The 16538-nt window shown below is 44.4% G+C and overlaps 1 long non-coding RNA gene across 1 annotated transcript; it reads left to right on the top strand.

Annotated features, from left to right (window-relative positions):
- Positions 1-1828: 1828 nt before the first annotated feature.
- LOC128342395 (uncharacterized) lies at positions 1829-16292 on the top strand. Its single transcript, XR_008314952.1, has 3 exons — positions 1829-3335; positions 8033-8188; positions 14338-16292. It is a non-coding gene; the product is annotated as an uncharacterized LOC128342395 (long non-coding RNA).
- The last annotated feature ends 246 nt before the right edge of the window (positions 16293-16538 follow it).

The raw sequence follows: 16538 nt of genomic DNA on the forward strand, positions 1-16538 counted from the left end.
CCCATATCCAATTTGAGGCAAGGCCTTTTCTTCAGCCAAGATAATAGCCAACAAACATAATGATGAGTATCTAGCCTTTTTCTGAACCAGAAATAAGTAAACAGAATTGGACAGGCTTTTAAGCAGTCCATGAGACAGAAATGTAACTGGCATTTCAGCCATCTATCTCTTCTGCACCACAGAAATATTTTATTTTGCTATGAACTCTCTGAAAAAAGCTGGGCCCAGAGACATCACAATGTGAATGTTCTACTGGTTCTATCTGAAAGTTCTATCTGAAAGTCATGAATTTGCCATATGGAGTCATGAATAAAATTGCTGAAGTTGAGCATAGGTGACTCGGCTTCAAAGCATCACACAGGTGACATTAGGAAAGCTGCTCTCAGCCTAACCTATCTTCCAGCATTGTGAGAGAAAATGAAGAATGAACATGATGTGGAACTTATGAGTACTTACAAAAGGGTTCCTTTACCACCAATGGGGTATTTTGAGTTTCCCATTGTTCCCTGTGGCCGGGAACAGAGTGCAATGCATTTTGCAACCCTGCCTTGAAAAACACTGCACAAGCACACAGTGAAAGGGGATCTGCCCCTTCCAGAACAGAACACACATTTCAAACGCAGTCCAAATGTCTGAAAAAGAATCACTGACCCAGAATACACTACCAGCCACAGTGCCTGTGCTGCAATAACATCATTGTCCCAAGATGCTCTCTCTCACACACTCCTTACATACATTCATAGCATTGCAACCGCTGCCACAGCAGCACCCTTAGCAGCAAGCATACTGCTACGATTACTACTACGACAATGACGACTACTACTACTATGAAAGTTTATATGCTGCTTTTCACCAGAAGATCCCTAAGCAGTTTACATAGAGAAATAAAAATAAATAAATAAAGATGGTTCCTTGTCCCCAAAGGGCTCACAATATAAAAAGATGGACATTAGCAACAGCCAATGGTGGAAAGCTGTGCTGGGGTTGGATACTGCCATTTGCTTGCCACCTGCTCAGTAAAGAAAATCACCACTTTTAAAAGGTGCCTCTTAGCTCAGCAATCACCAAGAAATATGAGAGAGAGAAAGACAGCGAGAGCTGCTACTGTCCATTTCTCGCCACAACGCTAACTCACATACAAAGCAAACCACAACTCAAGGAAGGCAAGCACCCAAGTTCTGCCTTTCTCAATTTGTGATCCAGCAGAACCAGATAGTTATAGCAGCAATAGCATAGCATATTATACCCAGCACTGAAAAAAGAAAACCACAAAATCAAACTTCCCTTGATTTCTTCCTCCTCTCTTGATATATCCTCTTCAAGAGATTAAGTCTCTCTCTGCCTCCCCGTTCCTTTGAATACATTTTGAAATTCCCTCCAAAAGAGTTCCCCCTCCCTCCTCCCTTCCCCCAGCCCATGGGGGTGCAATTGCCCAAGTCAACGTTTGATTTGTATGATAAGCCAACCAAGAAGCAAGGAGATCACAAGCCAATTGGAAGCCAGTTTCAGAAAAACAATCAGCAAGGGGGAAACAGTCCTCCAAAATGGTGATTGGAATGTCAAAAATGTTCAATCAAAATGGGGAACGTCCTGCTTCAAGCTTGAAACAGGCCATTTATTGTAAGGGTGTTCTATTTTGAGCTCAAAACACTCAAAAGAGCCCTTGGGTCAGAACATTACACATTTGGAATGTTCTACCAATCTCTAGTTCCTTGTTATGAGCTACTTACTGCTCCTTTGCAGTTTTGAGAGATATTTATTTATTTATTTATTTATTTATTTATTTATTTAAAATATTTATGCTCTGCCCCTCCAGTACAGTACTGCTCAGGGTGGCTCGCAACAATAAAATAGATACAATGTAAATTAAAAGTAATAAAATTAACCAACTTAAGTAAACAAGTTAAAAGTCAGGCTAAAACCACAATCAGAATTATGTTTCAAATAAAAAGTTATTTTAAAAGCTAAAAAAATGAGAAACATAAGAACTAAGAAGTAAAGAACCTACCAGATATAACCAGAGATGGAACATTCAAAGCCTCTTTAAAAAGATGTGTTTTTAGATTATTATTTTTTAAAAAAAAAAAACACTGAGGAAGGGAGCATGGGGAAGATCTTCAGGGAGGGCGTTCCAAAGCCAAGGGGGCACAACCAAAAAGGCCCTTTTTCTAGTCCTCACCAACGGGAGCTCAGCTGATGCAGGGCCATGAGCAGGGCCTGAGATGATGAGTGGAGGGCCCTGGAACGTTCATATGGCTAAATGTGGTCTAACAGGAACCCCAGCCCAAGCCATGTAGAGTTTTAAAGGTCAAGACCCGCACCTTGAATCTAGCCCAGAAGCAAACCAGTAACCAATGAAGCTGTGAAACTTGTGAAGTGACTTGCACCCACAAACATCCTTGCAGCAGCATTCTGGACCAGGTGAAGCTTCTGAATCATCTTCAAGGGCAGCCCCACATAGAGCACATTGCAGTAGTCCAATCTGGATGTTACCAACACATGAGTGACCAAAACAAGATATTTCCCTCTGTCACTAGTTGCCTTTTTAAAGTTTTATTATTTCGCCCATAGGGAATAATGAGGATTAGGTTCTCTGATGTCACATAGATTCTACATAATGAATCCCTATGTATAATCAATGTGCCATCAGAGAATCCAACACTATTGACAACACAGAATCCACACATGTTGGATTCTCTGATGGCACACAGATTATCCATAGGGATTCATTATGTGGAAAAATGGGCCAGAAAAATGGGTCAGGGGACTGAAGCCAGGCTAGCCTGCTGGGCAACAAACAGGAGGGAAGATTAGGGCTCCACTCATTACACTTTTCTTTTTAAGAACACTACAGCCAGTCAGGAAATAAAATACTTAAATATTGTCAAGATAGATAGATAGATAGATAGATAGATGCCCAGACAGGCAGCGTGCTTCCAAAGGAAAAACTGGAAGGAAGCAGCTGCTTCAATAATCAGATTAATTAATTAATTAAATTATATTGATTCTCCTGGGTGTGCCTTGGAATGTGCGTCCCAGCGCCCAGCTGATTGGCGGAGGGGTCTGATTGGCTGAGGCGCACACAGGAAGATTGGTCGCCGTGGCAGCGGCAGGCCTGGCTGCAGAAGCCAGAGGCAGTGGTGGGCCTTTGGGGACAGGGAGCCATCTTATTTGTTTGTTATTTCTCTGTGTAAACCGCCTGAGCCATTTTTGGAAGGGTGGTATAGAATTTGAATGAATGGATGAACCATCAAACCGGGGTGGCTCTATCTAGAACTGCTTCACACATCCCTAGTTTGGATTTCTCACAACTTTGGACCTGGGTACAGTTAATGGTGAGATTTAGACTTATATTGAAGTCAAGCTTAACTTTGTGATGTAACAATCTTGTGCAAACGTATTTGAAACCTGGTTAGGGATTCTGGGATCAAAATCCCAGAAGTTCTTAAAACAACTCTGAGGAATTTAGATCCACCATCACAGGTGGGGACTTCTTAGTCCTTTTCCTTGTATCCACTACACTTTATTATTACCTAACAATGAGCTTAAATCGTCTACATTCCACATAGTCTCACACAAGTTTGGGAAGTAGTATATTTTAGCAGGTGTTAACCCTGGCCTCTGAAAGTCCTATGTCTATGCTGATCCATTTGATATGAGGCATTATGATGATGTGTTTTGATGGAAATATGGTTTGTATTGATTCCACTGACCTATTGGTTATTAAGCCCTCAATAAAAACTGTGGCCTTTTTCATTCCACTTCAGATTGTATTGGTTTTACTCCTTGAAAATGCCTGCAGTGGGCAGGAGAGAAGGCCATTCACTGTCAGGACCTTTGTATACACAAAGATATATGCACCTTCTTTCTTGTGGTCCCTACCACTAGAGGCTGAGCCACCCAGTACTGGAATGGTGGACAGGTTCCCTTTCGCTCTCCACAAAGTAATCCTTTTTTTACTTTGCGCCACAGCAGTGAATGGCAGCCATTTATATGGGGGAAAACAAATAAAGGAACACATTCTGGATTCTACTAGAATTTGGAGCAAATCCGTTCCTGTTAACCATAATTTATACAACAAGAGGCATTTCCTTCCCACCTCTCCACTGTCACCTGCATCCCAAATTTTATACTATTCTTCTGTCACACAGAACTCAATTTGAATTAGGGATGGTCTGAAGAGGCCTCGTATTCTTTCACCCTTAGTGGCCCACATGTTGTGCAGCATAACACAAGTAGTGCCGATCTACCCACACTGCTATGGGCTTTTAGGGAAGTGCTAGTGGTGTGCTTTTGTGACAAACACATCACTTTACCAACTTCTAAGTTGCAGATACTCGTGTGCAAAAGCACAATTCTGTACTTTGCTATGAGCCCAAGCAGTCTAGGAGGATATTCTCACGACCATTGGAAAGCAGGCTAAAGGAGCCCAGCCCGCTTTCCAGTGGTCGTGGGGACCACTGAGCTCGTGGGCATGCCCAGTGTCTAGCCTGCCTCTCCTCCTCTAAAACTAGGTTAGTGGTGTGAGCACTCTGCTAGCCCAATTTTAGTGATAATGAGTCGCTGTGGCGTGGTTCCACACAGCAGTGACTTGCGAGGAGACTCCCGACTGGGAGGCTGCAGCAAGCCTCCTGGCATCAGGGGGCTCCCCAGAATGCCCTGTGCACTTGCACAGGGCATTCTGGGACTTCCGGGGCCCAGGTGGCCCCTGATCACCACAGCCCCAACTGGCTCAATGATGGAGCAGATTGTTGTGTGATGTATGAGGGAGGGCTGTATGATTATCTGCAGTGAGAGTGGGCCAAGCCTGCGCTCCCCGCCAAATCCCATCCGGCTCTCCACACTACTCATGTGGAGAGCCTCTAGGTAAATCAGCACTGCGTGCATTATGCTGCAGATGTGGGCTACGAAAACCGTTGACTACTAAAACCTTTGGCCAAGTATAGGCTGCTTTTAAAAGCTAAATTAAGAATGTTGACTCTCCCAAAAGATCTGGTTGCACTTATTACAGAATAGAAACCATTCAAACACATGCAGCAACATTTACTATCTGGATAAGCCTGAAGGTGGAAGGGAAACTCGTATGTAAATTATTTCTTTTAAATAAAAGCCATCCCAAAAGTCTTGCCTGAAGGTGAAAGAGGTGCATCAGTTCACCAGGAAAAGATACCAAACAACAGGGACTGTCCCTCATAAAAAGATAAATGGAATATATACTAGTACTATATACCCATTGCATTTTTTATTAATAGTATTCACTCAATGTTTTCAGGTGCTACTGAGACATTTTCATTTGTGGGCCAAAACAATGGGGGGCAGAGAGTAGGGAACTGCTTCTCTCCGGGTACACCATTAAGCCCGGATCTCAAGGTGCAGTTCTGAGGCTCTCCTGGTTGGGTCCCAGCAGCATGCCTGCCAGTGGCTTGGAAATCTCCTCCCATGCAGCAGCAGGTGTAAGCTCCATGATGCCTCTTTTATCTTGCCTGGCATTCAGCAGGCTGATGCTGGGCATGGGAGGCTCGCTCTCTGCATGGAGGCAGGTTGCCACCCCACTCAATGATCAGCTGTTCAGCGGGTGGGCGGGGCTTGCACAGAGGCCTCTTCGTGCCTCATGGTTCTCCAGCAGCATGGGCTGGAATGCTGCCCTGCAGCAGAGGGCTGAGTTTGAGAGGCACGGGGCCAGTGCTGGCTGCTTCCAGACTTGTGCAAGCCCTCTCCCCTGCCTCTCCCACTGCTGCCTTCTTGTGTGCTGTCCCTGCCTCATCCTCGGAGCCATCCAGAAGGTGTGTGCATGGGACTAGACAGGGCTTGTATGGGTAACCATCCCCTTTGTATATTTCTGGGATGGCTTGGCCTAGAGCTATGATATCAGACACAGATGTAAGGCAGGAGGGCAGAGCTCGGTATATTTAAATTGAAGCAAATTGGTCAATCTGTTGATTTTAAATAATTTTTTGGATTGTGTAACATTTCAAAAAAGTCATATAAGTAGCTTGTTCCATAGCAGAAAATTACAAAAACTTGGACCATCATTCCACCACCATTTGGAAGAATCTGCCCTTTGCCTTCATAAAAAGGACAAAACACTCCACCTTTCTGCCCAACCCTTTAGATCTCCTAGAATGGCTTGTCCTCTGGCTTTAGTATCAGGCCTAGATGTATGGCAGGATGAGAGGGCTCTGTATATTTAATTTGATGCAGATTGGTCAATCTTTTGATTTCTAATGAATTTTTTAATTTAAAAGAAATATTCAAAAAAGTTCTGTAAGTGACTTGTTTCATGGCAGAAAATTACAAAAACTTATGGAACTGAAGCCCACCCCAGACCATCATTCCACTCCCATGTGGAATTTCCCCCCTACTGCAGTAAAGCTGCGAGAAAGAGTTATCCTCTAGCCATAGAGTACTTCACACCTAGTGAAAGTGGAACTCTGTTAATATCTGAATAAACAAACATTTATTACAATAAATGCTCAATGGTCACTTTGGTTTGTGATCCAGAAGGGCTGCATGAGAACTGTGAAGCAAGGGGCACATGTTGTGGTTTTAACTTTTTTCCTTACAAATGCACTATTTGTCTAAGCTGGTTTGTGATTCTGGTTTGTGTATGTTTGAACTGTGGAGCAAGGGGCATATGCTGTATCCCATTTGGTTTGGAATGATCAAGAAACTGAATTAATTCATTTGAGGTTATGTTGTCTTTTTTTACAAATGCACTCTGTCCCAGAGTTGTTGGGTTTCTGGTGAATGATCAGGAAAGCGTGTGGATCTTTCAGCTGTTTGGAAGGCGGGAGGGGCAAGCTGATGCAGAGCATTGTTTCTGCCTGCTCATACCAATGGGAAGCTCTCTCTCCCATGTGAACATATGGACTAATATATTCCAGTGGGTTTTGTGTGCTCAAGAATGGTGTGTGAAACCATGGGGCTAGTGTGTGAGAGAGAGGTAGAGGGGGATGCTTATTTTGGAAGGAGGGGCTCTGTAAACCCAATACTTTCAGGCCACAAAATTGCCTAGCTGCACCCCTGCTTCTCCCTGACCTTCCCACATGGCACCTTTGGGTGCAAGGGCAAATGTCTAAAAGAGAAGTGCCCATGCAGAATAATGATTTGATTCTCTATTCCATTAACACCTTGCACTACGTTCCATGTAGTCAAAACTTTGTCCAAAAAAACTATTAAAAGTCCATAACTGTAACTGAACTTTTCAATAAGACTACTGCACACATTTGGTAGATATTTTTGTATACAGTTCCCTCCACTCTTTTTGCCAAAGACACTAGGTGCAGAAATCACAAGTGATTTTTTAAAAATGTGCAGAAAATCTAATCTATGCCCCTAAAATGAATTTATTTATTTTCCTCTGACCAAAAGCTTATAGTCTGACAACATATTAGCCAACTTAACAACAGGAAAATTGAAATAGTGCCATATGCCTTCAGAGCCTCAGGTTTTTAATTTTTCTAGCATATCTCTTCTATCCATAGGAATATATTTTCCCAATGAAGTCAAATTTAAATATTTATTTTTAAATGGTGACGTGCCTTTGCATAAAAGCATGAAAAATTGTTGTACTTGGCTGTCCTATGACTCAACAAAATACTGAAATATGGCTCAGATATTGACATTTATTATTTTTATGAGAAACAAATGTACCCTAAAAGTGGAACTCAAAATATTTGATTATTTTCAGGAGGTGGAATGGAAAGAACTTACATCAGAAGATGCTAAGATGTTCTCTAATAATTTTGAGAAGTCACAGTTTGGGTGGGTGGATGGATGAATAGATAAACATTCTCTCATACTGTCTCCATTAGCATGGATCAGGTTGAGTTGTACTCCCTACCTTAGCTTCTGATTTGATGGCCATTCATTAGACATGTGTCCAGGGATTTTAAAGATGCAACTTGATAGTACAGAACACATGGGACTGTCTCCCTGCAGCTTTTAGGTGCAGGGATTTTTAGTGTCATGTTATAATCATGTCATGTTCTTCTGTTGCTGCTCCAAATCTTTCTTTGCTGTTACCAACAAGACAACATTGAGAATTTCCCCTAAATGTTATGGGGTGGAGGTATCAACATGATGCTGCAAGTGTTGGCAGAAGATCCCCGTCTGCCGTAACTGATAACTCACCCTAAGTCATGCTCTTTGAAATAAGAAGCAAGATGCCACCACCATTCAAGCTAAGGTGGGTGCAAATTGAAGGAAGGCCTTCTCAGTTTATCTATCTATCTATCTATCTATCTATCTATCTATCTATCTATCTATCTATCTATCTATCTATCTATCTATCTATCCAGTTGTCACCCAGCTATGGAACTCCGTCTCCTGTGAGCCTCATTTGCTGCCTACTCTGTGGTATTTTCTATGCCCAAAGATCCTTTTAAAAAGACAAAATAAAATCCCAGGTTTTCAACTGAGATATCGTCGCTGCTGTTATTATTTGCTGCTTTGTTTCTGCAATGTTGTGTACTACTGTATGTGTTTTTCTTTATTGTTTAAGCCACCCTAAACTGTACTGAATGGCAGCATAAAATGAGTTAAATAAGCATAGCCACACTGAACTGTTCTCCACTGTACTTTTGTAACAGATTGAAGTGCATATCTGCATAGTTTCACAGTTCTTTCTGTGTATCGTAGTCAAGCTATAAGCTGGGTCAGCCCATATTTTGAGTCAGCCTATATAGGGGCACTGTTTTGCAGTGGTTCCATTCCTATCCCTCAGGTAGATTCCAGATGGTGAAGTATGATAGTTGCTCCTCAAAACAGAAGCTGCTATATGGAGTCCCTCAGGGTCATCAGGAGATTTTGTGCTGGGTGTTATCAAGATGCTGATGGCACACAAATCTATTTCTCCTTGTCATCTTCATCATCAGGAAATGGCATTCATTCCTAAATGCCTGCCTACAAGCAGTAATGGGCTGGATGAACGATAACAAATTGAAACTGAATCCAAGCAGGATGAGGTGTTCATTGTAGGGATTCAAAATTTGAGGATGGGGTTACACTCCCCTGGAAGGAACAGGTATGCAGCTTGTGAGTACTCCTGGACCCAGGCCTCACCTGGTATCTCACCTGGTAGCCAGGAGTGCTTTCTAACGGCTTCGGCTGATTCGACAGCTGCATCCATTCCTTGAAGAGGATGACCTCAAAACAGTGGTGCATCAGCTGGTACTATCCGGGCTGGACTATTGCAATGCGCTCTGTGTGGGGCTGCCTTCGTGCGTAGTTCAGAAACTTCAATTAGTTCAAAATGCAACAGCCAGACTGGTCTCTGGGGTAACCCGGAGAGACCATATTATGCCTGGCTTAAAACAGTTGCACTGGCTGCTGATATGTTTCCGGGCACAATACAAAGTGCTGGTTATTACCTTTAAAACCCTGAATGGCTTAGGCCCAGGTTACCTTAATGAATGCCTTCTTCTGCATGATCTCCACTGCACATTAATGTCATCCGAGGAGGTCTGTCTCCAGTTACCACCAGTACATCAGGTGGCAACTCAGAGGTGGGCCTTCTCTGTAGCTGCCCCTGGGCTGTGCACTGGAATGCGCTCCCCACAGAAATCCGTGTTTGAGTTCATTGATGGCCTTCAAGAGAGCCCTCAAAACCTATCTGCTTGGCCTGGCCTACTAGGGTTTTTTAACTGTTTTCAATATTTGTTAATAGTTTTAAACTGTTTTTAAAATTGTTTTGGATGGGGCAGTATATTAATGTAATAAATAATAAATAATAAAATAATAACAGTTGGAGAGCAAAATGTGCCAACCAAAAAGGAGGAAAGGTACCACCAAGTTCAGGACACCAGCATGGCTAACGAGTAGAGCCAGGGAAGCTATAAAAGGGAAGAAGAATTCCTTCAGAATTTGGGAAGTTGTGCCCAAATGAAGAGAACAGAAAGGAATGTAAACTTTGGCAAAATAAATGCAAAGAGATAATAAGGGATGCAAAAAGAGAGTTTGAGGAGCATATAGCTAGAAGTGTTAAGGGGAATAACAAAAACCTCTTTAAATATATGAGAAGCAGAAAACCTGCCAGGGAGACAGTTGGACCATTAGATGATGAGGGCGTGGATGGGATAATTAAGGAGGATGAGATTGCAGAAAAGCTGAACTAGTTTTTTTGCATCTGTCTTCATGGCAGAGGATACCAAAAGCTAACTCCATTTTGCCCCACCAAACTCCAGTTGGGACCTTCACTTTTCTCTAAGCTTCACTGCCAACAACTTTTGCCCCTGAAGCATTATTCCCGACTGCTGACTCAGCTGTAACCACAGTTTTGCACCCATTTCCAACCCCCAATCATTGAGGCAGCAGTGCAGACCCGCCTCAAGGATATGGCTGCTCCATGCTTTCGCTACTTCTCGCTGGCAGCCTCTCAGAAAACCAGCCATGCCCCTCCTGTCAGCCATGAAGCTAAGGAGCTGCCAGGCAACAGGGATGCTGACAAGTCCCACTCCAGACTAGCCAGCCTGTCAAGTTGCATAGCTGCTTGGGGGCACCCCCAATTCCCACTCCATCTCTTGCTCCTCCCACCCAGCAAGCAAGGATAGGGCAAGGGCACAAGATGGCAGGATGGGCACTCAGTGCTTTGCTCCCCAAGAAGGGAGCAAGTATCATGTGTGTTCACAAGCATAAACATTCTAAGTGGCAGCACGAGCAGGGCACCCCTTAATGGCACTGGGAGCGGGAGAAATAGTGGGGTGGGGGGCACAAAAAGTAGACCCAAGCAGGGAAGCTTGAGCAGCCAAGTTCTATTTTTTAGACAAAAAGGGTGGGGAGGGGGGCCCAGCCCCTTCCCCAAGTGGGGATATTTGCTCGCTGTCTTGCTCATGAGAAGAACCACCTGTGAGGATTAAGTTCAAATGCATGAGATGTTACTCTAGTTGCACTAGGTGGTACTCTTGGTGCATGCTGCATCATCATCCCATTGTCCATGGATTGCTCTCTCATGAGAGTGGCAGACTAAGGGGAGTGAGGGAGGATGCTCTATGCAAGAAAGCTGCATGGATGGGCACTTGAGCAAGTACTGTCCTGGTTTCAGTGACTGCTGCAAAGCTGCTGTCAAACCCTGCACCCTGCCAGCCCACCTTCCAATGTGGAGATGTGCACCCCTGCATGCACCCCCCCCAGGATGATGCCGCCATCCCAGGACAGCTGGAACCAGGGATCCCTTCTTTCCCCCCAATGCCCATACCAGGAGATCCACATTTTGCAGCACCCTGGGCCAGCACTGGGAATTTTGAATGGGTTGAAGGGTCCGTGCTGCAGCCCAGTGTCCACACCTTCCATGCAAATGGTTTGTGTGGCCAGGTTTGAAAGGCAGCCCCCCAGAAGGGATTCTCAAGCAGCCAAGTTCTAATATTTTCACAGAAAGGTTGGGGAAGGGGGGTTTAGCTCCTTCCCCTTTTGGGGGTCCATGCCCCCAAAGCCTTGGTCATGATCGAGGCCGGTCACCACCAAGGTCAGTCTTGGGTCTACTGAGATCATTCTTCAGAGATCCAACCACCCAACCCAAGGCTCAGTGGCCAGGCATGAGAGTGAAAGGGCACAAGGACACCCCCAGACAGCTTGTGATAAGAACCATCAGAGGATAGAGGAGCAAACTGCCCAGACAAATCTGCAATGATGCCCCTTCCCATGCTAACGCCTCCCTCACAAGAGCATCAGGCCATGGGTGCTCTGAATAGAGAAAGATGTTTTCTGGATGGCAGCTCCTTGTCTTGGGGACTGCAGACAAGCTGCTGCAGAACTATGCTCCCTGCCAGTCCACAATCCTATGTGTACATGTGCACCCTTGCAATTGCCCCATAACGGTGTGGCAACCAATGCGGACTATGCCGGCTCACTGTCAGGCCATGGGTGCTCTGAGTAGAACTGTTTTGTTGTGTGTTCTGAAGTGGTGGGCGGGACTATCCCAGGGACTGCTTTTCTTGTCCCAGGGATGGCGGCCGTGGTGCCTTGGAAACAAGCCCCTGCCTGGTTATTTTGCACATATGCACAGGTACGCCATTACCTGCGGCCCCTGCAGTCAACCCAGATGCCCCAGGGTAGGAGAAGCAGAAGAAAGTGCCCCCTTCCACGATTCCCTGTGCCCACTTATCTGCACATGGTACACAGACAAAGCAGAGTAGACCCAGGATTTTTAAACCTGAGTAAAATGTACTGTCCAGTTGGCCCACTCCACAGCCATGCACACAGCCAAGGTATGGCACATGGTTTGTCAGGATGTCCTCTGGGGTACGTGCAAAGCTTCAGAGGGATTTGTGGAGAGGGAGGTAATGGAGATTCTTTTCTATTTTTTAACTGAGAAAGTTGGGGGCCCATGATAGCAGGGGGCCCTTGGATTCCTTGGTGGTTAAGTCAGCAGCTCAACTCATGTGCTTGCAGTCCACAGGTGGAGATCACCCATGATGGGCACAGCAAATGCAGCTTTAGCCCCAGGAGACTGGCTCTCTCATGAGAGTGTGAGCCTACTGGGCAGCAAGCCGCTTGCAGTGGGTTTGTGATGGGTCTGGCTGGACTGGTCATGGTGGGACAGACCCCACCAGCATTCTTTGCCCTCTCCATCTGCATATCACATTCTAGCAAATGTGGGCTTTCCCCTCCCCTCTGGCACTGAAAGCGGGATTCCATCCCCTCAGTGCCCCAAACCCCCGGGAATTCACATTTGTGTGGTGCTTTCAGGGTGCAGGGCCAATTAGCAGGGTGGCTATGCCATGGCTGGCAGAAGCAGTGCTGGCACTACAGGGCATTTAAAGGGCTTTCAGTGCCCTTCCACTGCTGAAGGCAGGCGGAGCGCTCTGAAAATGCACGATTATGCTCGGCACACTCACTCAAGATTGTAGCCAATCATGTCCACCCTAGTGACACGGTGACACTTTGCTCACAGTCCGGCTGCAGAGCTGGCTGGGATCGGGCCGGGAGGCCAAGCAGCAGGAAGGGGCTCCCTTCTCCTTCAACTCCAGTTTGGTTGGTCGTGGTTTGTTGAACATCTGTGGTGCAAATTGGAGTTAGGAATTGTAATCCTGGTCACAGTTAACTGTGGTTATCTTGTATGTCTGAATTCAGCCTATGAGACAAGAGGGAAAGGAGTCTGATCTCAAGAGAGGAACTGGAGAGGACTTTGATCTTGCCTCTAATTTTGACCACACGGAGGAGGCTGATGAAAGTGAAGGACCAATCCTCTGCACCACAAAACAAATCTAAAACAAATCACTAACAGCTCCTGTGCCAGAGACCCCAATAATTTGGAGCAATGTGTGTGACAGGAGACCACTGAAAAGACTTCAAGCCTTTTTCACTTAATTTTAAACCAATTCAATGCTGGCTGTTATAAAGGGGAGGGATGTGTTGTATTTTATCTAGTACTCTTTTATGTTCTGTGGTTTTAGAAGGTTGTCCCAGTGGGGATCCTGTAGAGCAGGGTTTCTCAATGTGCGGGTCCCCAGATGTTACTGGACTTCAACTCCCATAATATCTGGCCCCAGTGGCCTTTGGTTGGGAATTATGGGAGTTGAAGTTCAGTTACATCTGGGGACCCACACATTGAGAATCCCTGCTGTAGAGAGTGTGCAGGGTGGAGTCTGAAAGAAAAGAAAGGGAAAGGAGAAGGAGAAAAATGGAGAGGTTTCTGAATAAAGTCTTAGTTAAACTAAGTTAAGACTATGTCATGTTTATGAGGGAAGGACCTGTAAAACATGCATATTATTGATGTTCAACTGGAGGCACTTTTATGATGATGGGGGCTTCCATGGAACAGCACCTCAGGGTGGCCCGGAGAGCTGGCAATGAAGCCTCTTGAGTGAGATGTTTGTCCCACCCACTCAGAGGCTGGGGGGGGGGGAGGGCATGGGCTACCCACTCAGAGGATCGGGGGGGGGCAACATGGGCAACCCTCCGTTGACAAAGAATACTGTGTGGTACAGAGGAAGTCGACAGTTGAATGACTTATGGCAACCACCAAGCCCAGTGTTTTGCCCAGTAATGGGAGAATAGTCATCTTTAGGAGGCTAAATCCCATGAGGGGAGGAGCTGCCTGAACTCAGATTAGGGAAGTTAGAAATGTGGCACTGTTGCATGTGTGTAAGATTGTTAATAAAGTGTGGCCCTAGTTTACTCCATTACAGATGTCTTGTCTTTCATTGGGGTGTGGGTACAAACAGAACCACACGATATGTTTTAGAGATAGTGCATGAATGAAGTGATACTTTTCTTGTGGCTCTTTATGCCACAAAAATGTTTTGATTGTGGCTCTTTCAGTTTAAGAACTTGGCTTACCCCAGAATGTTATTATCATGATGCAATGCAAACTTTAATGTCTGGTTTCTTTTGATTCAGAATTAATTGGAAAAATACCACTAAGTGATCCTCCATGCCTGCTGAGGTCAATGGGTCATCCTGATGCAGCCTCCAAGACTGTTTTCCAAGGATTTTGCTTCCGACACTTTTAAATGAAGAATGACAATATGAGCATCTCTTATTTGGTTTGGAGGCAAGTAGGAGATGATTTTTTCTCATCAGAGCAAATATTATGTTTGCTCAGAACTTTTTAGAAGCCTCTTGCGAAAATTTGACCAAGGGGAAAAAATGCCCGAGGCAGCTCCCAACTATCAAAACAGGGCTCTGTCTTTTATAACCTTTGAACTGATATTGAAAGTTGATGAAAATTTTCTTCTCCCTACACCCTGTGCAGGAAGGGTTGCACATTTTCTTATGAGTTTTCTAACAATGTGTTTAAAACGTCAAGCTCAATTACACAGAGAAAATAACTGTCGTCATCATCTCCAGAAATTTTCTAGGTTACCTGACTCCTCCATGGCTTAAGGCAACCAGCCTTTTTTGTTTATCATTTTGCTTCATAAAAACACACCAAAAAAGTCTGTGTTTGAGGCAGAATTTATTGCTCGTATCTGGAGCTCATGTGGTGGAAAGATATCTGTAGGAGGTCCAGTCTTTCTTGTTCATCTAGCTGAGAAAAGAATTTCAAAGTCGAGGTCACAGCAAGCAGTGCAAACCCATACATTCGCCATGAGTGATGGTCAAGTCACACACAAGCACACACTACACACACACACCATCTTCTCCCTCCCCAATTCACAGAACACTGAAAAATAACTTTTCCTCATATTCCTGCATATGGAAAGTAAATTCAGCTGCTAATATATTTTGCACCCCTGTATAATTTCCTTAGCCATTATGGACCTTGGGAGGTCATCTCACTTTCCTCCAACTACATACTAGCCTAAACACTGTGGCTGACATCTAGATTAAGTTATTCAGTAGTATTAGTCAGGAGTTCTCTAAATTTAAAAGACTACTTGATTTCAATAGGACTCTCCAGAATAATTTTGTCTGGATGTGAGCCTGTATTTCTATATTTCACCAAATAGTGGAAACCCAGTAGCCTTATTCACGTGATGGTAGATAATCAATGTGTGGTAAGAGTTGGATCATGCCTGCAGTCTTGCCGGGATCACAAGAGAGCCTATGTTGGTACAGGCTGTATGTGTGTAGGCTCTCTCAGTGTGATTTTGCAGAACCCCCAATACAGAGTGTGCACGTATGTGCCTAGTCACTCTTCACAATTTGCCTAAGCACATGGCAAATAGGGTGGGGGGATCCATGGGGGATATTTCACTTCCTTACTCACCATGCATTCATGTTCCTCTATGAATAGAGTTATAATGCCCTTATGGCATCAGAGCTATTGAAACAACTGCATGGCTTACTTTATTGTTTGTTCTATGCGGATATTCGTAATAGATTTATTTCTCCATATTTAGTAAAGTATCCCGGCCATACTGATATGTTTTCTCTTCAGCATTTCCTGTCTAATTACAATGATCCAGTTATGTATGTTGCTTATTTGGCTGGTTGATGATCGTAATAAATGAATCTAATCTAATAGAGTTATATGGTACACTTTCACACCTTCTGGAAAGTTTGGTTGTCATGTCATGTGGGAAATAGCAAACACCCTTTCAGCAGTACTACTGAGAAGATGGTTCAGTTCTTGCTCAACCATTCTCCAAACCACCACCCCCATCTCATAGGGAAGCCATAATTCCAAAGATATTTTCCCTATCAAATTTTCTTCCCTTTAAGCCCTATGAACCAATCCAGTCCAGAGCTACTGACAAATCCACAAAATAAAGCAGACCACCCAGCCTATTATAAGAAGCATAGGAATAAACTCTTTGTACAATCATTTCTTCTCCTTATCCATGCACATTAATTTTGGGTTGAAAAGACCAACCTTTTCAAACTGGGTTGAAGTAACGACCAAAAGTGGAGGTTTCAGAGCATTTTTGTCAGGTGCCTCATTCTTGCTGTGAAGCATTTGTGAGGCAGTCTACTTTTCCTCTCGTGTCTGATGAGGGGTCCACCCATTTCTCCATCGTAAGTCATGAAAGTGATAGCAAAGACCACTGGAAGATGGCCCCATGTTGAGATATAAATTACACCACATGAGGTCTGCCTGGTTGATACGGTAAAAGTAAGATGGAAGTCAAGCTGAACTAAAGACCATGACTGAAGCC

The sequence above is a fragment of the Hemicordylus capensis genome, chromosome 2 (genome assembly GCF_027244095.1).
Source record: "Hemicordylus capensis ecotype Gifberg chromosome 2, rHemCap1.1.pri, whole genome shotgun sequence".
Classification (NCBI taxonomy): Eukaryota; Metazoa; Chordata; class Lepidosauria; order Squamata; family Cordylidae; genus Hemicordylus; species Hemicordylus capensis.